The sequence below is a fragment of the Biomphalaria glabrata genome, chromosome 2, assembly GCF_947242115.1.
Source record: "Biomphalaria glabrata chromosome 2, xgBioGlab47.1, whole genome shotgun sequence".
In the NCBI taxonomy this organism is placed as follows: domain Eukaryota; kingdom Metazoa; phylum Mollusca; class Gastropoda; family Planorbidae; genus Biomphalaria; species Biomphalaria glabrata.
In genome coordinates, this window is record NC_074712.1 from 40773109 (window position 1) to 40799323 (window position 26215).

The 26215-nt window shown below is 38.9% G+C and overlaps 1 protein-coding gene across 14 annotated transcripts in view; it reads left to right on the forward strand.

The window, feature by feature from the left end:
- LOC106054487 (cGMP-dependent protein kinase 1-like) overlaps window positions 1-26215 on the forward strand; it is a 275978-nt gene that overhangs the window by 128618 nt on the left and 121145 nt on the right. The window lies entirely within an intron of this gene.

Consider the following 26215-nt stretch of genomic DNA (forward strand, 5'->3'; position numbering starts at 1 on the left):
CAAGGTGATAGGATCATAGAGTAGTGAGACAAGTGATAGGATCAGAGTGTAGTGAGACAAGTGATAGGATCATAGCGTATTGAGACAAGTGATAGGATCATAGCGTAGTGAGACAAGTGATAGGATCATAGCGTAGTGAGACAAGTGATAGGATCATAGCGTATTGAGACAAGTGATAGGATCATAGCGTAGTGAGACAAGTGATAGGATCATGGCGTAGTGAGACAAGTGATAGGATCATAGCGTAGTGAGACAAGTGATAGGATCATAGCGTAGTGAGACAAGTGATAGGATCATAGCGTAGTGAGACAAGTGATAGGATCATGGCGTAGTGAGACAAGTGATAGGATCATAGAGTAGTGAGACAAGTGATAGGATCATAGCGTAGTGAGACAAGTGATAGGATCATGGCGTAGTGAGACAAGTGATAGGATCATAGAGTAGTGAGACAAGTGATAGGATCATAGCGTAGTGAGACAAGTGATAGGATCATGGCGTAGTGAGACAAGTGATAGGATCATGGCGTAGTGAGACAAGTGATAGGATCATAGCGCAGTGAGACAAGTGATAGGATCATGGCGTAGTGAGACAAGTGATAGGATCATAGTGTATTGAGAAAGTGATAGGATCATAGAGTAGTGAGAAAAGTGATAGGATCATAGCGTAATGAGACAAGTGATAGGATCATGGCGTAGTGAGACAAGTGATAGGATCATAGCGTAGTGAGACAAGTGATAGGATCATAGCGTAGTGAGACAAGTGATAGGATCATAGCGTAGTGAGACAAGTGATAGGATCATGGCGTAGTGAGACAAGTGATATTATCATGGCGTAGTGAGACAAGTGATAGGATCATAGCGTAGTGAGACAAGTGATAGGATCATGGCGTAGTGAGACAAGTGATAGGATCATAGCGTAGTGAGACAAGTGATAGGATCATAGAGTAGTGAGACAAGTGATAGGATCATAGCGTAGTGAGACAAGTGATAGGATCATAGCGTAGTGAGACAAGTGATAGGATCATAGCGTAGTGAGACAAGTAATAGGATCATAGCGTAGTGAGACAAGTGATAGGATCATGGCGTAGTGAGACAAGTGATAGGATCATAGCGTAGTGAGACAAGTGATAGGATCATAGCGTAGTGAGACAAGTGATAGGATCATAGAGTAGTGAGACAAGTGATAGGATCATAGCGTAGTGAGAAAGTGATAGGATCATGGCGTAGTGAGACAAGTGATAGGATCAGAGCGTAGTGAGAAAGTGATAGGATCATAGAGTAGTGAGACAAGTGATAGGATCATAGCGTAGTGAGAAAGTGATCGGATCATAGAGTAGTGAGACAAGTGATAGGATCATAGCGTAGTGAGAAATTGAAAGGATCATAGCGTAGAGATACAAGTGATAGGATCATAGCGTAGTGAGAAAGTGATAGGATCATAGCGTAGTGATACAAGTGATAGGATCATAGAGTAGTGAGACAAGTGATAGGATCGTAGCGTAGTGAGACAAGTGATGGAGAATAGCGTAGTGAGAAAGCTAAAAGCATGAAATAGTGCTAAACAAAAACAATTGGTACAAATATTTCTAATCAAAGATTTATCATTGTTAGCCTAGATCTATGACACATTGAATGACATGACTGATCCAAACTAATTTTTTGTATGTTTTTCTTGTTTGTTTTTGTCAAAAAAAAATTCTAATTTCTACCGACCGTACATTAAATCTTGTTGGCTGCTCTGTCCTGGGTAAAGAGGACTCTGATTCTGACGTGCTCGTAGTATAGAAATGCAAGTTTGGATTTCCTGCATTGCGTAAATTTAGTGACTTCCACAAACTGAACAATTGAAATTATCTAAACTAAAATATGCTAATTAATATTTTTTTTAAAAAAGGAGAAAAATAGGATTAAATGTACAAGTGCTCTATTTCTTTCTTTGAAAATGTGGCACGCTTTTAGATCTAGATCTAGTTATTTGTACCTAACTCATGCACTGAGTAGTCCCATCAATGACTTACGTAGATGTAACATAAACCTGTTTCAAGGCAGGGTAGAAATAGAGTATCCTTTTGGCCAACCCAACCTTTGTGTCCCCTTCTTACCCAGTTTTCTTTCCTAGACCTACGTAATGCTTTTAAATGGTCACAACAATGTCCTAGCGCCATGTATAGTGCAGATGATGGTGTGATTAGCCTAATAAGCAGTATACAGAGGCGTAGTCCTATATATAGTCACCTGGTGACCACAGCATCTTCAATATCGAGATGGCGAGTAATTCCTCTCGTGATTGAGATCGCCATTAAATGTTTGCTATCAGAGTTGAGAGAGAGGGGGGGGATAGATTAGAAGAGAGAATAAATCAAGAGAGATAGAGATAGATGGGGAAAATAGAAAAAGTAGACGTGAAAGAGAGAGAGAGAGGAGGGGAGAGAGAGAGAGAGAGAGAGAGAGGGAGGGAGAGAGTGAGAGGTAGAGAGAGAGAGAGAGTGAGAGGGAAAAAGAGAAACAGAGAGCGATGAGGGATATAATGCGATCAATAAAAGTATGCACGGATGGGGTGGTGTGGGGGCTGGAGAGAAACATGTCAACAAAGGCTAACGCTAAACTGTTGGTATTGACAAGAGAGGTAGGCTTGGGAGAGTTGCGGACCTTCCTGTAGGTTGCAATAAGTACATGTTATAGAAACAGAACATTCCCACAATGCAGTGTTTCCCAAACTGTGTTCAGTGGAACTCTAGTGTTCCAGGCCTTAATAGGTAGTCCACGGACTATTGGGACAATTTAGTAGACCGCTACGTGAATTAGTCTCTCTAAAAAATAAGTGAAGTGTTCGGTTAAATACTAGGAATGTGCGAATTGTTCCGTTAAGAAAAAATTTTGTGAAACACTGTCACAACGCCTTGTATTTCCTGTGGGGGCATCACAATGGATTTGTAATAACTGACATAATATTTTGCGTCTGTACATAACCATGACATAACGTATGACATCAAATCTTTGTCTGCATGCACGAGTTACTGTCACTGTTATATATAAGAACTTCACCTACAGGTCCCATACTTTCAAGTCTATAAGTACATCTACAAGTACCACGCAGGAACTATATCAATGGTAGTTCCAATACACTCAAGTAGCCTATATATTTTTTACAAGTGACAAGCCACGATACCACTAATCACTTCGGCTACGATACCACTGTTCACTTCGGCCCATTATACCTCTGATCACTTCGGCCACGATACCACTGTTCACTTCGGCCCATTATACCTCTGATCACTTCGGCCACGATACCACTGGTAACTTCGGCCACGATACCACTGATCACTTCGGCCACGATACCACTGATCACTTCGGCCACGATACCACTGATCACTTCGGCCACGATACCACTGATCACTTCGGCCACGATACCACTGATCACTTCGAATAGTCCTAGTATATGTAATGTTTAACATTTCATCGATATTACAATGTAGTTACAGACAATGCAACATGCAAACGACCTGATTATCCAAATTGTTGCTCCGCTTCGACAGCCTGTTAAAAAGAGTTTTAAAACACACACACACAGCCCAGCCTGACTTGAATGAATTGTCTGAACAAAACTTCAGCATAGGAGAAAATAGCTGCATTATAAATACGTCAAGTCGTCGCGAAGTGGGCACTGTCCATCAAGGCTTGAACCGAACGATACAAAGACAAAAACAAACCAGACTGTATCAGAAGACTGTATCAGACTGTATCAGAAGACTGTATCAGACTGTATCAGAAGACTGTATCAGACTGTATCAGAAGACTGTATCAGACTGTATCAGAAGACTGTATCAGACTGTATCAGAAGACTGTATCAGACTGTATCAGAAGACTGTATCAGACTGTATCAGAAGACTGTATCAGACTGTATCAGAAGACTGTATCAGACTGTATCAGAAGACTGTATCAGACTGTATCAGAAGACTGTATCAGACTGTATCAGAAGACTGTATCAGACTGTATCAGAAGACTGTATCAGACTGTATCAGAAGACTGTATCAGACTGTATCAGAAGACTGTATCAGACTGTATCAGAAGACTGTATCAGACTGTATCAGAAGACTGTATCAGACTGTATCAGAAGACTGTATCAGACTGTATCAGAAGACTGTATCAGACTGTATCAGAAGACTGTATCAGACTGTATCAGAAGACTGTATCAGACTGTATCAGAAGACTGTATCAGACTGTATCAGAAGACTGTATCAGACTGTATCAGAAGACTGTATCAGACTGTATCAGAAGACTGTATCAGACTGTATCAGAAGACTGTATCAGACTGTATCAGAAGACTGTATCAGACTGTATCAGAAGACTGTATCAGACTGTATCAGAAGACTGTATCAGACTGTATCAGAAGACTGTATCAGACTGTATCAGAAGACTGTATCAGACTGTATCAGAAGACTGTATCAGACTGTATCAGAAGACTGTATCAGACTGTATCAGACTGTATCTGTGCTACTCATTGACTAGGATCTTGACACAAAGATCCAGACATCTGTGTGTAGTCACTCTGTGAACTTGTTGGTGCGTTGTGTAGGTTCTATTTATTTGGAATATTGTTGTTTGTATAATTGAAAAAAGACTCCTTGTAATCACAACACATTTCCAATAAGGATCAATAAAGTAATCTTAATCTAGACAGATCTAGGTAATCAATCTATTTAAATGTACAATCTACAAGATTATTAAAATCAACAGGTTGAACTATTTAGATCTAGGATTGTCGAAACATCATCTCAATGGAAACTTAAAGGAAATGGTTTTATGTCATAGATTTGCATTAATATATGGTTCTGTGATTAATAGCCCATTCTATTTCAAACCCGCAAAATGGAATTGTATTATTTCTACTCTTTGAAAACTAAAGATCATTAATTTTCTAAGACAGAAAAGAGCGACTTTCCAAGATTCAGAGAGAAATCCCTTACACTATGCCTTACAGCTTGAAAAAGAGTTACGTACACCAAGTTCGGGAGGCGCGGTGGCTGAGTGGTTAAGCTTTCGGCTTCCGAACCTGGAGTCCTGGGTTCAATTCTCGGTGATTTTGAATTTCGTGATTTTTAGGGCGCCCTTGCGTGTAATGGGTACCTGACAATGGGGAAATTATAATCTGCCTTATAGATCGCAAGGTTTGAAAGGATGAGCTTTACATTCTACATAGAGATCGGATACGAACTAGTTTTGTTTTCCAGTTTTGATATAATATATATGGGTCTAGTACTGTAAAACTGAGATAAGACGTCGGTGTCAAGTTGATTTTTCTTTTGACGTCATTCGTCGCCAAATTAATTTTACACTAATGAAACTTTTTCAAACCTTTGAAACGGTCGACCATGAGTTCTTCCCATGTGGCTAATGAGTGATAATTGTTTACAAAGCTTATATCAACTCAGTCTGTCTGTCTGGTAAAAAGTGTGTACACCCAATTTCAGATTAAGCTGAAATTTTGCACAATTATTTCTTTTTCTGACAAAAACAAAAGTTTAAATTGCTTTTGTTTTAACGATACAGCTCTAGAGTGCATGGAATATTTAAGTCTTGTTTGGATTGATAAAAGTAATATCGCGAAGCAGCCTGATGGTTCTGGTTCTGCCTCATTGCAGAGATTGATTTATTGGGGGATAACTCATTCTTACATCAGTTGTAGTGCACGGGGTCGTATAGTTATATGTAAGTACCATGTAAGTACCATGTAAGTACCATTAAAAATATAGTTAAATCTCGCTAAAACGCTATAAGAAAATGTACATACCATTAGCGTTGTTAATTACTTGCGTTATTGTTTGATTCTAATCTAGATAATCATTTTACGTTTAATTTCAGTAATTAATACACCTGTAGACACACAAATAATTATTAAATTGTTATATTTTTATAAAATATTTTGGCAAACTTTGTACATATATTCTACAATAACTATCATTCTTTTTATCCGTAACCAACACATTTCTGTATTTTATGAAAAACAAGGTTACAAAAGACAGTTTGTGTGGAAACACAAACTCAAAATCGACCCCGAAAAGGTCCATCCAGGCAGGCTTCAATATGCAAATGAAATTATATCAAAGACAAATGAGAGATAAGAATGGAGAAAGAAGGTGAACAGATCTTGTGTAGTGCCCGAACGGTCCCGCAGATCAAAGGATAGGTGAAAGTGAATGTAAAGTTAGATGTGAACCTGGCCTAACTAGTTCCCCTTTCAGACTTGTGGTCTATAGGACAGATGATGTAAAGTTCATCTGTTTTTTGTGGCCTACGATTAGCGAGGGTGTCATGTAGCCAGCACAACGACCAACCGCCTATACTTTTCCCCAACTAATGTCAGGTACCCATTAGAGCTGAGTGGACTCAGTGAGGCTCCCAAAGTTGAAAATCCCAGTCTTCACCAGGATTTGAACCCGGACCCCCAGTTCGGAAGCCAAGCGCTTTACCGCTCAGCCACCGCGCCTCCCTTGGCCTAACTGATGTCTTATAATTGATCCAATTGTTTTGAAAAGGCTCAATCTCTTATTTGAATCCTCAAAAAACAAAATTAAAAAAATTCCGCAATAAAAAAATGTTCATAAAAATAAAATTTATAAGATTACTATTTATTTAAATTAGGTCTTACTTATAATGCATACTAATTAGCTTTTTCTCTTTAAAAAACTGCTTGCATAACTGATTTTAAAAATTAGATTTTTCGCTTTCAGAAAAAAAAAAGTAGCCGTTGCATCAGAACTTTGAATGGTCTAAAATATTGTGATGTCGGATTTTCAATATCTTTTCTAGTTTACGAGATCTAAACGGGACAGACGGACAGACATTTCGCACAAAACTAATAGCGTCTTTTCCCATTTCGGGGGCCGCTAAAAAAATCTTGCATGATTAATTGTAACAATAAAACGATTTGCTTTTAGAAATAAAAAATTAAGCGTTGTGTAAGTTAACTTTGCTAGCAATAGAAGGTGTTAAAATAAGAGTGTTTAAAAGATCTAAAAGTAACAGACGGATTTTACAAAACTACTAGCGGCATTTCTTAAAAAGGGAAAACTCGGGTAAAGTGGAAGAACTCACAGAATTAGAGAAGACATGTCTAATAAAAGAATTTTTTTTAAAAAGTCTCCACTACACTTTCACGCACGCACTCACATACAAACCAATCTAATTGCAACATTACGACAGACAAGCAACGGATAGGGTTAAAAAGTGCATGATCATTATCTCTCTAACCAACAATGGAATCAAAGCTGATATCTATTTATAGTCCCACACATCCGTGTCACAGTCAAGGAAAACTGATAGAACAGTCAGCCCTAGTCTCCCAGAGCGGATCTATTTCAAGTCTGCATGATATAAATATCTGTCCTAGATCTACCTACAAGATCCAAGTATCTGTTCTGTCCTAGATCTATATACATGATATAAGTATCTGTTTTGTCCTAGATCTATATACATGATATAAGTATCTGCTCTGTCCTAGATCTATATACAAGATCCAAATATCTGTTCTGTCCTAGATCTGTGTACATGATATAAGTATCTGTTCTGTCCTAGATCTATATACATGATATAAGTATCTGTTCAGTCCTAGATCTATATACATGATATAAGTATCTGTTCTGTCCTAGATCTATATACATGATATAAGTATCTGTTCAGTCCTAGATCTATATACATGATATAAGTATCTGTTCAGTCCTAGATCTATATACATGATATAAGTATCTGTTCTGTCCTAGATCTATATACATGATATAAGTATCTGTTCAGTCCTAGATCTATATACATGATATAAGTATCTGTTCTGTCCTAAATCTATATACATGATATAAGTATCTGTTCAGTCCTAGATCTATATACATGATATAAGTATCTGCTCTGTCCTAGATCTATATACAAGATCCAAATATCTGTTCTGTCCTAGATCTGTGTACATGATATAAGTATCTGTTCTGTCCTAGATCTATATACATGATATAAGTATTTGTTCAGTCCTAGATCTATATACATGATATAAGTATCTGTTCTGTCCTAGATCTATATACATGATATAAGTATCTGTTCAGTCCTAGATCTATATACATGATATAAGTATCTGTTCAGTCCTAGATCTATATACATGATATAAGTATCTGTTCTGTCCTAGATCTATATACATGATATAAGTATCTGTTCAGTCCTAGATCTATATACATGATATAAGTATCTGTTCTGTCCTAGATCTATATACATGATATAAGTATCTGTTCAGTCCTAGATCTATATACATGATACAAGTATCTGTTCTGTCCTAGATCTATATACATGATATAAGTATCTGTTCTGTCCTAGATCTGTGTACCATAACTACCTTAGGTATTATTAACCTACCCAACAGTAGTGTCATTGAAATGAAAGCACCAGGAGACTTGTATGAAACATAAATAGTTCGGATCGTACGGACATTGTCAACTCCATTCGTAGGTCACAGGTCAAAGTAAATATTTTCTTGAGAATATACTATCACTTAACTAGGGTACTTTTATTTTTTTTATTATAGCTTTTTTATAGCGCTACTTTCTTGCTTTATAGCATCTGTGAGCACTTTGGTCCAATCTCATTTGTGGACCAGTGGAGGGGAGGGGGTATCTGGGAGTTGGTTTGGGCGCTCAGTAAACGCAACTCTGCCCGAGTCGGGTGTCGAACCTCGAGCCCCCTTCTAGGGGGCCAAGACAAGCCAGGTTCAAGCGCACTTAGCCTCTCGACCAATAACAACTGACCTCACAGACACCTTCAAGGCCCTTAACATTCCTAGGAACATCTTCGTTGCCTGTCAGAGGGCGGTACTGCTGCAGACCTGCCACATCACCAGAAAATTCCTCAGTGGAAACTGTTAAAGGGACTACGATGAATTTTGTTTCTCTTTAGCGAAACTCGACCCTGGCAATGCCAGAGAATGACTACTCGTTCATTTCTAACATAATAATAATACTGGGATAGGCCTATTCTGACCGACAAAACGGTAGATTTCAATCGCCCGGATCTGCTGTTCATCGATAAAAAAGAAAAAACCGCTACCATTATCGATATCGCTGTACCACTGTCTCATAATTTAAGAAAAACTGAGATAGAAAAACAAAGAAAATATGGGAACCTAGGCTTGGAGATTAAGCGTCTATGGAAATTGTCCAAAATAACAATATACCCCATTGTTATATCAACCGAGGGGATAATAACAACTGACCTCACAGACACCTTCAAGGCCCTTAACATTCCTAGGAACATCTTCGTTGCCTGTCAGAGGGCGGTACTGCTGCAGACCTGCCACATCACCAGAAAATTCCTCAGTGGAAACTGTTAAAGGGACTACGATGAATTTTGTTTCTCTTTAGCGAAACTCGACCCTGGCAATGCCAGAGAATGACTACTCGTTCATTTCTAACATAATAATAATAATAATAATAATAACAATAATAATAATAATAATAATAATAATAATAATAATAATGCATCATAAGCATTAAAAAGGGCAAGGCAACGAACACCAACATTGAATTTGAAGGCATCGAGGAATTGAACTCCGCCTCTATTTATAAATATCTTGGAATAAACCAGAATGCCAAGATAAACCATAAGAAATTAAAAGAGGACTTTCTTGGCAAATATAAGCAAAGAGTTAATAAAATCCTCAACACCAAACTGTCTGGCAGTAATCTCATCACTGCAATTAACAGCTGGGCCGTCCCTGTGCTCCTTTACACGTTCGGTGTGATCAAATGGACTGACACCGACCTACATGACATTGACAGACTCACTAGAAAATTACTAACCAAGTTTCGATGCCTACACCCCAAGTCCTCCACCATAAGGTTATACCTGCCCAGGAAGGATGGGGGTCGTGGATTGCAGAACATCTTCAAATTGTGTAAGATGCAAGTTTTAAAAATACGTTCAAAACTGCTCGCCTCCAGCAACAAATTAGTTTCCTTCCTACGGAAATACGACTCCGATGCAACCCCTCTGAACCTACACAATGCTGATGTCAATATCGGTTTGGACGACGTAGGGCATGAGATTCGCCAATGGGAAGAAAAAACACTCCACGGAAAATTTCCGGCTTCATTACATGGGGACAACATCGACAAGGCTGCTTCCTTAACATGGCTCAAAGCAGGTCATCTCTACCCTGAAACAGAAGGCTTTGTTACAGCAATACAGGACAGAGTAATCAGGACAAAAAATTACGAGAAGCATATTCTGAAACTCAATGTTGTCGACAAATGCCGAAAATGTGGAAATGTGGGCGAGTCGATTGAACACATTATGGCAGGATGTCCAGCCCTATCAGAATCAGCCTACCTAGGTCGCCATAACCAAGTTGCAAAGTTAATACACCAACACCTGGCTTTGACGTACAAATTGATCGGTAAGGACACTCCCCCTTATTATAAATACTCTCCGCAAGAGGTTCTCGAGTCTACTGAACATCTGCTGTACTGGGATAGGCCTATTCTGACCGACAAAACGGTAGATTTCAATCGCCCGGATCTGCTGTTCATCGATAAAAAAGAAAAAACCGCTACCATTATCGATATCGCCGTACCACTGTCTCATAATTTACGAAAAACTGAGATAGAAAAACAAAGAAAATATGGGAACCTAGGCTTGGAGATTAAGCGTCTATGGAAATTGTCCAAAATAACAATATACCCCATTGTTATATCAACCGAGGGGATAATAACAACTGACCTCACAGACACCTTCAAGGCCCTTAACATTCCTAGGAACATCTTCGTTGCCTGTCAGAGGGCGGTACTGCTGCAGACCTGCCACATCACCAGAAAATTCCTCAGTGGAAACTGTTAAAGGGACTACGATGAATTTTGTTTCTCTTTAGCGAAACTCGACCCTGGCAGCGCCAGAGAATGACTACTCGTTCATTTCTAACATAATAATAATAATAATAATAATAATAAGAGAAAGAGAAATTTACACATGTGTTACATCGACTACAAAAAAGCTTTCGATTCAGTTCCGCATGATTGGCTATTAAAAACCCTGGACATCCATAGAATCAACCCAAGAATAAAACAACTATTGAAAGTCTGTATGGATAATTGGAAGATAAACCTGCACCTAAATCGTGATAAACTAGGTTCTGTGCACATAAGAAGAGGTATATACCAGGGTGACTCACTATCTCCACTCTGGTTCTGCCTAGCGATTAATCCTCTATCTACATTACTCCAAGACTCTACAAACGGTTTTAGGGTTGACACTAAATGTACAAAATGTGTGTCCCACTTATTATACATGGATGATCTAAAGCTATATGCAGAAACCGAGCAAAAATTACACACCTTAATCAAAACGGTAAAATGCTTTAGTGACGATATCTGTATGTCTTTTGGCCTGGACAAGTGTGGCATCATAAGCATTAAAAAGGGCAAGGCAACGAACACCAACATTGAATTTGAAGGCATCGAGGAATTGAACTCCGCCTCTATTTATAAATATCTTGGAATAAACCAGAATGCCAAGATAAACCATAAGAAATTAAAAGAGGACTTTCTTGGCAAATATAGGCAAAGAGTTAATAAAATCCTCAACACCAAACTGTCTGGCAGTAATCTCATCACTGCAATTAACAGCTGGGCCGTCCCTGTGCTCATTTACACGTTCGGTGTGATCAAATGGACTGACACCGACCTACATGACATTGACAGACTCACTAGAAAATTACTAACCAAGTTTCGATGCCTACACCCCAAGTCCTCCACCATAAGGTTATACCTGCCCAGGAAGGATGGGGGTCGTGGATTGCAGAACATCTTCAAATTGTGTAAGATGCAAGTTTTAAAAATACGATCAAAACTGCTCGCCTCCAGCAACAAATTAGTTTCCTTCCTACGGAAATACGACTCCGATGCAACCCCTCTGAACCTACACAATGCTGATGTCAATATCAGTTTGGACGACGTAGGGCATGAGATTCGCCAATGGGAAGAAAAAACACTCCACGGAAAATTTCCGGCTTCATTACATGGGGACAACATCGACAAGGCTGCTTCCTTAACATGGCTCAAAGCAGGTCATCTCTACCCTGAAACAGAAGGCTTTGTTACAGCAATACAGGACAGTAATCAGGACAAAAAATTACGAGAAGCATATCCTGAAACTCAATGTTGTCGACAAATGCCGAAAATGTGGAAATGTGGGCGAGTCGATTGAACACATTATGGCAGGATGTCCAGCCCTATCAGAATCAGCCTACCTAGGTCGCCATAACCAAGTTGCAAAGTTAATACACCAACACCTGGCTTTGACGTACAAATTGATCGGTAAGGACACTCCCCCTTATTATAAATACTCTCCGCAAGAGGTTCTCGAGTCTACTGAACATCTGCTGTACTGGGATAGGCCTATTCTGACCGACAAAACGGTAGATTTCAATCGCCCGAATCTGCTGTTCATCGATAAAAAAGAAAAAACCGCTACCATTATCGATATCGCCGTACCACTGTCTCATAATTTAAGAAAAACTGAGATAGAAAAACAGAGAAAATATGGGAACCTAGGCTTGGAGATTAAGCGTCTATGGAAATTGTCCAAAATAACAATATACCCCATTGTTATATCAACCGAGGGGATAATAACAACTGAACTCACAGACACCTTCAAGGCCCTTAACATTCCTAGGAACATCTTCGTTGCCTGTCAGAGGGCGGTACTGCTGCAGACCTGCTACATCACCAGAAAATTCCTCAGTGGAAACTGTTAAAGGGACTACGATGAATTTTGTTTCTCTTTGGCGAAACTCGACCCTGGCAGCGCCAGAGAATGACTACTCGTTCATTTCTAACATAATAATAATAATCTTTATTATCCGTAAGGAAATTTGTCTTACAATTTGTGCATTACCAAACAAAAATGGAAGTCTGACAAGAGCGTGGAGTTTAATATGGTGAATGACAAAACAGCCTAGCCACCTTCATAAATATCCAGTCACTTAAAATATAAGTTCAGCTTTTTTCTTTTCGTTTAGCGGTCCATATCAATTAAACTACAGCTGACACCAAAAGTTTGTTCTCTTTTCATCTATCTTCTTTTCCCAGCTCTTCTCTACCATCTCTCTCTTTATTTCTTTCTATCCTTTCTCTAACTCTCTTTATTTTTCTTTATCCTTTCTCTAACTCTCTTTATTTTTCTCTATCCTTTCTCTAACTCTCTTTATTTTTCTTTATCCTTTCTCTAACTCTCTTTATTTTTCTCTATCCTTTCTCTATCTCTCTTTATTTTTCTCTATCCTTTCTCTATCTCTCTTTATTTTTCTCTATCCTTTCTCTAACTCTCTTTATTTTTCTCTATCCTTTCTCTCTCGCTCTTTCTCTCTTTTCATCTCTACCACTCCTTTTGCTGCCTTTTTATTATTTTCCTTTTCATTTGTCTATTTCATCATAATCTGGTTTTTTTTATTTCTCCTCTCTCTCTCTCCTCTTCCTCCTCTTCAGTCCTTCTCGTTTCCTACCTCACTAAATTGCTTCTCTCCCTCTCTTGCCGTCACTCTGGAGTTTGAAAACATGCATCCTATGTGTGATGATGAAGTGAATCTGTGAAGTGTGTCAGACTCTGTCTACCGTCATAGTGAAGAAGGCGGAGGTCCCAGTGTCTACCGTCATAGTGAACAAGGCGGAGGTCCCAGTGGAATCAATATTTAGTTCCTGTTGATTTATTCTCAATGTTTGGAGGCTGCTTCTCTCTAAACACATTCCATTCTAACACTTCATTCCTTGTGAATCTCTAGCAGAAAGATGGTCATTCTAAGAGTAGATTTAGATTCCATGCCGTTGGAAGGCTGAGGGGTAAATCGCTTGGCTTTCGAACCGAGGGTTCTCTGGTTGGAATTTCGGTGAAGACTGGGATTTTGAATTTCGGGATTTTTTTAAAGGGCGCCCCTGAGTCCACCCAACTCTAATGGTTACCTGGCATCTGTTGGTGAAAAAAAATGTAGCATTTACTTGTTGTACTGGCCACGAGACACCCTCGTTAACCGTAGGCCATAGAAACATGATGTTTATAATCTGGCCCATAAATCTTAATGTTTGAAATAGGAGATGGTTTGGGGGGGGGGGCTTTACTTTTTATAACGCAGACATTTATTTTGTAAAAGTCTACTGTAGAATGATAAGGTTGACAAAGACACTTATTAAACCAGATTACTTTCAGTGAATGACCACGCATTTCTGGACTATGTTTGGAACGGACATACATTTCCTTAGATGGCCTCATGAGCACTAACCTTGAAAAAAAAGTCAAATTGGTCATCGGAGCGCCACCGTGAGTCCCCTGTTACTCCATGACAGGTGTTACACAACACACAATCTTTTCATATTAACAGCAACTGTCTTTCAAATTCTCTCTCAAAAAATCTAGGAGCATGTACATCTCATGAGACAGATAGGAGCGTGCACATCTCATGAGACAGATAGGAGCGTGTACATCTCATGAGACAGATAGGAACATGTACATCTCATGAGACAGATAGGAGCGTGTACATCTCATGAGACAGATAGGAACATGTACATCTCATGAGACACATAGGAGCAAGTACATCTCATGAGACAGATAGAAGCGTGTACATCTCATGAGACAGATAGGAACATGTACATCTAATGAGACAGATAGGAGCGTGTACATTTCATGAGACAGATAGGAACATGTACATCTCATGAGACAGATAGGAGCAAGTACATCTCATGAGACAGATAGGAGCGTGTACATTTCATGAGACAGATAGGAGCGTGTACATCTCATGAGACAGATAGGAGCGTGTACATCTCATGAGACAGATAGGAACATGTACATCTCATGAGACAGATAGGAGCAAGTACATCTCATGAGACAGATAGGAACATGAGACAGATAGGAGCGTGTACATTTCATGAGACAGATAGGAGCGTGTACATCTCATGAGACAGATAGGAGCATGTACATCTCATGAGACAGATAGGAACATGTACATCTCATGAGACAGATAGGAGAGTGTACATTCAACTAGGAGCGTGTGTTCTTGTGTAATGACACACTTAACAATAGAAAGACGCCTAGAAGTTTGGGTTGAATTGTCATGTCTTGAAACCGTATTTACACTAGCCATCATCAGTTTTTAACATTTAAGCATGCCAGACGGACAGACAAGCGGATACACATAAAAAAGCAATAGCAATTTTTACACACAAAGTCTTATTTTTAAGGTTTCTTTTTTTTTTCAAACCTCATTACATTCCAGTTATTTCTGAATACATCTGTCTATATCTACCCACACACGCGAGACCTACCAAATCACATTTAGCCAGACTTTTCAACATAGTCAGCCTGCCTCTCAGCAAAAACAAATCTTCAACATTCTATAACTTTTTTTCACTAGTCCAAACGTTTTGAGAAGATGAAAACATTGTCAAGTCCTTCCATCAACTCAACCTAGACCCTGCGTCTACCATCTGGTTGATATCTCAAGACATCAACACAGCGGCATGGACATATTTCATTGCGTTGTCCAGTTTTAGCATCCACCCTGACCACATCTAGCGTATACATGTCAGAGCCTTTGTCTTTGGTTTATTTTACCTCGCTGATAATGAAAATATCTCACCTGACATTAAAACGAGTCAACGGGTGCATAGCCTGATAGTCTACCTGAGTTCGTACCTTAGAGCCTCCCTGACCCCCCACCAGTGTCCATTCCTGAGAACACCCAGATCCAGCCCTCCACTTCTCTTGAAGTATCTGAATTAATGACATACATAATTTTAAAAAAAATATTTAAACAATACAAAGATATCTATTATTATTTCTGTACGACTACATTTAATAAAAGATTAGTCTCCCCTCGTTTTTTGACATTTTAAGATAAAGAAAAGTGTTCCATAGCTAATAATGCACTTTGATAAAAAAAACATAAGAACTGAGCAAGTCTTTGACCGTAAGAGTGACCATAACATAAGCCAGTGGTCTACACTAACTATTAACATTAAAGCCAGCAGTCCACACCGACCATAACATCAAGGTCAGCAGTCCATACCACAATGACCATAACATGAAGCCAGCAGTACACAATGATCATAACATAAAGCCAGCAGTACACAGTGACCATAACATAAAGCCAGCAGTACACAGTGATCATAACATAAAGCCAGCAGTACACAGTGACCATAACATAAAGCCAGCAGTACACAGTGACCATACCATAAAGCCAGCAGTACACAGTGATCATAACATAAAGCCAGCAGTACACAGTGACCATAACATAAAGCCAGCAGTACACAGTGACCATACCATAAAGCCAGCAGTACACAGTGATCATAACATAAAGCCAGCAGTACACAATGACCATAACATAAAGCCAGCAGTACACAGTGACCATAACATAAAGCCAGCAGTACACAATGACCATAACATAAAGCCAGCAGTACACAGTGACCATAACATAAAGCCAGCAGTACACAATGACCATAACATAAAGCCAGCAGTACACAATGACCATAACATAAAGCCAGCAGTACACAGTGACCATAACATAAAGCCAAGAGTACACAGTGATCATAACATAAAGCCAGCAGTACACAGTGATCATAACATAAAGCCAGCAGTCCACATCAAATACTTGTTTTACGCGTTAAATGAAAAGCAACATGAATCCAACAAAAAGACGCACTCAAACTCACATTCATAAACATTCTTACAACCACACAGGTAGAGCCACACAAAAACACAAACTCAGGCTAACTCATACGCACAATCTTACACAAACACACATTCAAACACACTCCAAATGTACTAAATCACATACAATAGCACCAGCACCCACCCTATTAAAAAATAGCCAAAACAACAACAACAACAAAAAAAAGAACCTCTGAGAAGAGACTTAAAGAAGCAAGAAAACAGCAACCTTGGACCCAACAATCCACAATTAAAACCTTGTCTGGTATACATAACACAAACAGATAGGCATTTAGAAATCTGAGCCTAGACCCTCCTCAAAAACACATCATTACAATACGCAACTCTGTTTGAGCTTGGCCCCCTGGACCTTCAGAGTAACGCCATCATGTATACTTTCAGATAAACACTCGCAACACCAAAACAGAATTCCGTATTAGCTTTCACCCGCTTTCCCCCTTCAACACGTTTCTCCAGCGGCGTCACTAAATGTTTGTGCGTGGAGGGGTGCTCACTGTCCAGTTCAGAAAACCATATCAACGAGATAGATAGCCGCGGTCTTGTAATCTGTCCTGCTGTGGACACTGACTAATGAAATTTACCTACAGGGAGCATCACTCTTCAGTTTACACAACCAGACACGTTGGTCAGAGTTATCTGATCTTGTTAGATTGTTCGATAGAAGTCTTCTAGCCACACGATAGACATACATTCTAATTAAACTTAAGGTCTCAGTTTTTACACTCCGACATCCTCAAGAATATCTAACAGCGTGTGCTAATACAAAGGACAAATTCTTTGCATTTTGAACTAGATTAGAATGTTCTTACTAGATGACCTCTGGACGGTGTGGCAGTTTTCGCTTTGGACTGGGATGGCTTTCGGATCGTTTCTTATGTGCTCTGGATGGTCGTCTCAGGTTCGAACCTGCACACCGTCATCCCTGGCCGTCTTATGGAAGGTTTGATCTGAGATGTAGAGAGGTACACCCTTGCAAATGATTAAAAAAAAACCCATAAAAACAAGATAGTCATGATAAAACAATATGGTTCAGATATGAACGTCATAATCTTGGCACTGCTGAAGGAACGTCCGAAACATTAACGTCACGTGACCTACACAGAGACTCTAGTCTACTATTAGCACATCATTTGGTGACGTCTCTATATATAGACCACACATTTGTAACGAGGGCATTGAGTGGTTACTTCATCTCGACATGTTCAGAATTATATCTGACAAGTTCCAACCTTAACCGGGCTGCCGGAGACACTTCTTTAAAAGTAAAACGAAAGAAAAACAACAGAAATCTAGTTTACGAATGAAAATAATTGTAATTATCACGTAGAAATCATGAAACTATTGAACACACACAATTAATATTCAATGCAACAATTTCAATAATATATTCACAAAAGTATTTAACATAGAATTGTAACTTATTGACTGATAAACCCTGATATAAGTTTGTATCTCTTTTTATATTTTTTTCAAATCAAAATCTCTCGAACCGGAAATAAAGTACAAACGTTTCATTTCTAATTAACTCCCTTTCATCCTACAATCTTCATTTTAAAAACTTGAATTTTCACGTAGCCAATGTTTAAGTAAACTTCCTGTTGACACTTCTCTCGGGACCTTGACACGAGAATCACGTGACAACATTCCACTAGATCTATGTAGTTCATAATTGGAATCCTTAGGTTCCGTGTTTCATATCTTATCTTATCTTGAAAATTACATACAATCTTTCAAAGAATAAGATAATTACGTCCACGCGTATCCATGTATCCATCTAGTGGTGCATATTGACTAGATATTTAAACTACTACGTATGGTGACTAAATAGTTTGATATCGGATGTTGACAGCAGAAGAAGAGAGATCGATTTCCGCCCAAGTCTAGAGCCAAGATGAAGATATTGTGTTCAAGGCAGATGTCCTATATGTTGGTCATGTCTCCATGTAAATAAACATCTCTGTCTCGTTGAGTTGCCTCGCTTCAGTTATTACAATAACTTTTAGAATGACTTCTTTTTTACTATTCTCTCTATAAACTCACAAGTCACTCGCTACCGCTCCTTAAATCTTTATAGAGCATTTTCACTCAGCTTACTGGATGCTTTTGAGTTACCTACTGTTTCGCTGACCAAACCGAAAAGTTTAATTGATATATTTAAAACTATTGATGGGCAAATCTATAATATATTTTAGTTTTGTGTAGACTTTCTCTCTCTCTCTCTCTCTCTCTCTCTCTCTCTCTCTCAGACACGCGCACACATAATCAGTAGCGATATAAAACAAGGTTACAAAGACAGTTTGTGTGGAAACACAAACTCAAAATCGGCCCCCGAAGTGGTTCACCCAGGCAGGCTTCAATATTTTCAGAAAGAACATCCAAATGAAATTATATCAAAGACAAATGAGAGATAAGAATGGAGAAAGAAGGTTGACAGATTTTGTGTAGTGCCCCAACGGTACAGCTGATCAAAGGATAAGTGGAAGTGAATGCAAAGTTAGATGTGAACCTGGCCTAACTAGTTCCCCTTTCAGACCTTGTGGTCTATAGGGCAGATGATGTAAAGTTCATCTGTTTTTGTGGCCTACGGTTAACGAGGGTGTCATGTAGCCAGCACAACGACCAACCGCCTTTACTTTTCCCCAACTAATGTCAGGTACCCATTAGAGCTGGGTAGACTCAGAGGCGCCCAAGGATTCCGAAGTTGATAATCCCAGTTTTCACCAGGATTTGAACCCGGGACCCTCGGTTCGGAAGCCTAGCGCTTTACCGCTCATCTACCGCGCCTCTCCTGGCCTAACTGAAGTCTTATAAATAATGTAATTGTTTGAAAAGGCTCGATCTCTTATTCTAATCCTCAAAAAATATTTCCGCTTTTAAAAAAAAGAATGAAAAAAAAAATTCCAAGAAAATAAAGTTTATAAGATTATATTGTACTATTCGTATTAAATTAGGTCTAACTTATGCATACTAATTAGCTTTTTCTCTTTAAAAAAACTGCTTGCATAACTGATTTTAAAAATTAGATTTTTCGTTTTCAGGAAAAAAAAGTAGCCGTTGCATCAGAACTTTGAATGGTCTAAAATATTGTGATGTCAGATTTTCAATATCTTTTCTAGTTTACGAGATCTAAACGGGACGGGCGGACAGACATTTCACACAAAACTAATAGCGTCTTTTCCCCTTTCGGGGGCCGCTAAAAAAAGAATAATGACTATACAATATAAAGCAAAATGTATTTTAAAAAATAACATAGATCTAGTTGAATTGTAATAGTTAGATTGTAGCCTGTACAAAGACATCGGTGGCTCCTCAGTTTTTATAACTGAAACATTCAATTTGTGGACACAGAAACAAAAAAAAAATGTTTCTAGACATTTTTATTATATTGATCGAGTCTTTTTTTGTTTGTTCTACTAGTTTAGTCAACAGAGAGATTCTATGCTGAGGTCTGTAACGTGGTGATCAAGCCCCATTTGAAAGGATTAAAGAAGATGAAAAGACTGAATATAGAAAAAAAACAAGGAAAATCTGGTCAGATTGAATCCACTATCATTCACATATAAAAAGAGAAAAACTTGGAACCAAACAGAGTTCTAAAAATATATTTTTTTAGACTTCAGAAGATGAAGAGTTTAACCTTGTGGAGATGATCAAAGGGAATTCTTTTTAGCATTTCTGAAAATAAATGAATCGTCAACACAAATTGTGGTGAATGTCTTAACATGAGAGATCTTGTGCTACTTAGGTAACGTCTTGGTGACGTATACACTCTACATACATGTAACGTCTAAGAGAAAGTTTGAAATGTGTGATCGTTTCCAGTCAAACTACAAATTATGTGTCATATTAGGATTGGTTAAAAAATCAATTATGGCGACACTGCGAACTTTTCTGCACAGTACACGTGGCAAAGATATTATACAATAGGAAAGGATTGAGCAGTCAATCAGTCGGGCAATATGGTCAGTGGTGGTCAGTCTCAGGCAGTATGTTCAACGGTGGACAGACTCAGACAATACGTTCAATGGTGGACAGTCTGTCTCAGACATTGTATTCAATGGTGGTCCGTCTCAGGCAATATGTTTTATGTGGTTTTAACACACACAGTATTCGTGATCTGTTTTTATTGTCCTATTATTTCTACTCTTTGTACTTGAAGCACCTACTTTTATAAACTGCTTTGAAATTATATTTAAGCTAGTGAATGTTGATTTATTAGTTTTATCACGGACCTCCTTGGTCCTCAACTCTGCACGATACACAACCAAATAATAAACATTTTTTATGCTACAAGCGAAACAGCTTATACATTTCGTTCCATTATCCTAAATGTCAAAAGCTTTTTTAAAACGCAGAATTTATCAGTAACTTCGATATTATGTACAGCGGACTCATCGCTGATATCGCAATACAAATTACACACTAACGTGACCATAAAAATTGTGAGTAGACTTAGAACTTCAAAGACATGATAGATGAAGCTGAATTCATTCATTATCTCCATCGTTGCCTGTAATCTTATGTTGTTGTTTTTTTTTTTGTTGTTGTGTTATTGATGAGGCAGTTTCAGTCTGTGTTTATTTAGAGATTGCAGATCGATTTCATGAAAGGATGGATTGATTGGCTGTGTTTAATCATTTTATCACCAACTATTTTATACAATGTTCAGGTGTATGTTTGCTTCATTATAAATTTGAAAAAGTTTTCTGTTCTAAACGAAGACACTATTACACAGGCTTTCATAGATGAGAGCAGTTTAGTAGCATTCGATGAGTGCAAGTTTGACTCGCGTTTTGGAGACTTTAAATAAAACAAAAAATCAACTTGAAAAAGAAACTAGACTAAAGTCTGCCTCTCTTCATAAAAAGACCTGTTTAGTCCCAAATAAAGAAGTGTTTAGTCTCAAAGAAGTGTTTAGTCTCAAAGAAGTGTTTTTCCTCTTCTAAAGACCATGATATGGTGTCTTATCTCATATAAAGGCAAGTCATATCTGATATAAAGTCATGAAATCAATAAACATAGAAGATTGTCTAGTTATTTATTTTCTATTTCATGTTTGCATTCACTCAGACGAAAAGCTAAAATAAAGGGGACTAATTCAGCTTATACCACCACTTCAGTCTAATACTATTTCTTTCCCTTGTTTGAGATACCAAACAAAAATATTTATTAACAATAGTCAGTTAACTAATTGGTTAATTTTTTGTTTGTTTTCGGATTGATACATGTATTGTCATCGACAAAATGAATTCGTTTCAATTTGGTCCGAGAATGGGAAGTGGGCAAAAACAACGGACACACAATGTGTGTCAGACAGTGTGAGCTGATAGAAGCTTTGTAGTACTCACTGGACTACTAGTCTGCTACACTCTACTCATCTGTTAGTAATACAATAAGGAATTTTAAAAAATCTCATGTGATGAAATAGCCTACAAGGGAGTGTGGTTTGAGTGCGCTATTTTAGAAACAGGCTGTTCTTCATGAAATCAGAAACATCAGACTTCCCATCATCCTACTGAAGTGATCCACTCCTGGCAACGCCCCTGGAAAACAACACTTGACCCCCCCTCTTCTAATACTCTTCCTTAATGACTCCTGGATTTATCTCCCATGACGTAACTCTTACCAGGATAAACCAAATATGAAGTACCTGGTCAGTAAACAAAGCTGTTCCCTACAGTAGCTCTGCCTCCATACACCTGTCCAGCTCATATAGTATGTAAACAATGCCAACACGCAATGGCTTTGAAGGCCTCACGGAGCAATGTGTGGGATGACATGTTGGAGCGTAGCTCACATCAGTTTCTGTGTACACGGAGCTATGTGTGGAATGACATGTTGGAGCGTAGCTCACATCAGTTTCTGTGTACACGGAGCTATGTGTGGGATGACATGTTGGAGCGTAGCTCACATCAGTTTCTGTGTACACGGAGCTATGTGTGGGATGACATGTTGGAGCGTAGCTCACATCAGTTTCTGTGTACACGGATCTATGTGTGGGATGACATGTTGGAGCGTAGCTCACATAAGTTTCTGTGTACACGGAGCTATGTGTGGGATGACATGTTAGAGCGTAGCTCACATCAGTTTCTGTGTACACGTCAAGGTAGAGAAGACATTCTAATCATGGCATGGGCTGGAGCGGCTCATAAGAACTAATGACTCTAATCATGGCATGGGCTGGAGCGGCTCATACGAACTAATGACTCTAATCATGGCATGGGCTGGAGCGGCTCATACGAACTAATGACTCTAATCATGGCATGGGCTGGAGCGGCTCATACGAACTAATGACTCTAATCATGGCATGGGCTGGAGCGGCTCATACGAACTAATGGATCTAATCATGGCATGGGCTGGAGCGGCTCATACGAACTAATGACTCTAATCATGGCATGGGCTGGAGCGGCTCATACGAACTAATGACTCAAATCATGGCATGTGCTGGAGCGGCTCATACGAACTAATGACTCTAATCATGACATGTGCTGGAGCGGCTCATACGAACTAATGACTCAAATCATGGCATCGGCTGGAGCGGCTCATAAGAACTAATGACTCTAATCATGGCATGGGCTGGAGCGGCTCATACGAACTAATGACTCAAATCATGGCATGGGCTGGAGCGGCTCATACGAACTAATGACTCAAATCATGGCTTCGGCTGGAGCGGCTCATACGAACTAATGACTCAAATCATGGCATGTGCTGGAGCGGCTCATACGAACTAATGACTCTAATCATGACATGTGCTGGAGCGGCTCATACGAACTAATGACTCAAATCATGGCATCGGCTGGAGCGGCTCATAAGAACTAATGACTCTAATCATGGCATGGGCTGGAGCGGCTCATACGAACTAATGACTCAAATCATGGCATGGGCTGGAGCGGCTCATACGAACTAATGACTCAAATCATGGCTTCGGCTGGAGCGGCTCATACGAACTAATGACTCAAATCATGGCATGGGCTGGAGCGGCTCATACGAACTAATGACTCAAATCATGGCATGGGCTGGAGCGGCTCATACGAACTAATGACTCAAATCATGGCATGGGCTGGAGCGGCTCATATGAACTAATGGCTCAAATCATGGCATGGGCTGGAGCGGCTCATACGAACTAATGACTCAAATCATGGCATGGGCTGGAGCGGCTCATACGAACTAATGACTCAAATCATGGCATGGGCTGGAGCGGCTCATACGAACTAATGACTCAAATCATGGCATGGGCTGGAGCGGCTCATACGAACTAATGACTCAAATCATGGCATGGGCTTGAGCGGCTCATACGAACTAATGACTCAAGTTCGTCCCGACACAAATCAAATAATTTAAAGTCCGTAGCGTAAATATAATAAACATAGGCAACTGAGACCATACAGACTTTATGTAATGTGTTTTCCAGATCCATTCCTTACAACTATCATATCTGTTAACATTGTAAGGATATCTTGGCTTGCGCACATCGTAACAGAGCACAACCGAAGGAAGAGGTTCGATGATATGACGTCTACACATGATATAAATATAGAAGAATAGAATAATAAAATATATAGGTCAGTGTGTAAGAACTAGGTCAAATAGTATGGGTGTTGGGACTATTACATCAAGTAGCTTGATGCCTTGATCTACCAAGTCTACCTAAAATTATTTTAAGTAAATTTGATAGAGGACAATTTGATTCATCTTTATTCATGATATTGCAGCAGGAAGATTAATCATTTCATTAAGCTTTAAATGTTTCCATTGTTCACTGTCCTACGAAAGCGGAAGCTATCACTTAAGTTACATCATAATGTAGGCCACATGCTCAGGTCTGTGTTAAACCTGCTACAGAAGTGGAGAAAGAGAATGTTCATTTGATAACAGGTGTAGGTCAAATAACAGTGAGAGCGTGATAAGCTCCTACGGTGGGGAGGGAGCTGTGAGAGCGTGGTAAGCTCCTACGATGGGGGATGTGAGAGCGTAGTAAGCTCCTACGATGGGGGGCTGTGAGAGCGTGGTAAGTTCCTACGATGGGGGGTTGTGAGAGCGTAGTAAGCTCCTACGATGGGGGGGGGGGAGGGGGGGGAGAATTTAAAATGTATGATACAAAAAGAAACTTATATACATATAACACATTTTACGAGTTTTATTTACATATCTATTTACAATATGCTTGAAATCCAAAAGTACGCAATCAAAGCTCATTGAAGATTAAAAGTAATCAAAGAAAGTCAAGAAGAATCGCGTTAGAGGTTAACATTTTGAAAGTCTTCTTTAAAAACATTTGAGTTGTTGGTATTGTTACCCAGGCCTCTCGAGAATTTGGATATATATTAAAGAGGTCCTACTTAAAATATGAAATATAATCTCTAACTTAAAATATGAAATATAATCTCTAACTTAAAATATGAAATATAATCTCTAACTTAAAATATGAAATATAATCTCTAACTTAAAATATGAAATATAATCTCTAACTTAAAATATTTTAAATCTTTGAACTGCCTATCGTTGTCAGGACGTCGCCCCCACAACAGTTGGAGAAGCGCTGTTTTAAAGTGTGTTTTTTTTTATGCAGAAATATTTTAAGCATAACTTTAACACGCACACAAAATATACTAATGATGTATTATAGTTCACACATCACTCATGGTGTTTTTGTGGAGAAAAATGTTTTTAATACACTATCGTATCAATTAAAGAAATCGCTTAACTCGGAATCGATTCTCCATATCATGACCTCAATTTCATATTTCTATTTACCTATGAAACAAATCCATTAAGATTTCACTCTAATGTCTTTGTCTAGAAAACGTAAAGACGCCCAAGCCTTTTGAAACAAACGACCTCGATTCGCCAAGCGCAGATGGAAACAGTTTTGTCGGATCACTTTGCTACATTAGCATCCGGACAAAGGACGGGTCCGGTCAATATGTTCTGTGTCATATGGTTGTATTTACTTTCTGACAGTCTCACCTAGCTCCAGAGGGAGTTGACCCAGATAGAGAACTGACTGGACAGTTCATCAAAAAAAAAAAAATAAACGAAGTCATTAGTTTCAACTTTAATTCTGCACAATAGCTGTGGCTAGGAGACAATGTGGCCTTTACAACGATCAACTGTTTTTACCTTAATGTACTTGTGACATTAGCGAAAAAAAAAAGAAAGCTCAGTTTTGATAATTCATCTGCGAACATCTTCCCCGACCCACTTCCCCGACCCACTACCTACACCCTACAGGAACAAGTTTCGAACCCTCAGCCCAATATTCGAAGGTGATTTCGATGTGAATGAATTGACCTAGAGAGTTTTCATAACAACCACTATGCCATAATATTTTCAAAGTAGTTTACGAGTGAATTCTTCTTTGAAAATACAGTTATCAGACATGAACATCTAGACATAAAGTAAGTCTTGGAATTTGTAAACAGTAACGCAAAGGCGATGGCCAGATATTATCAGAATTCAAAAACCAAAATTTA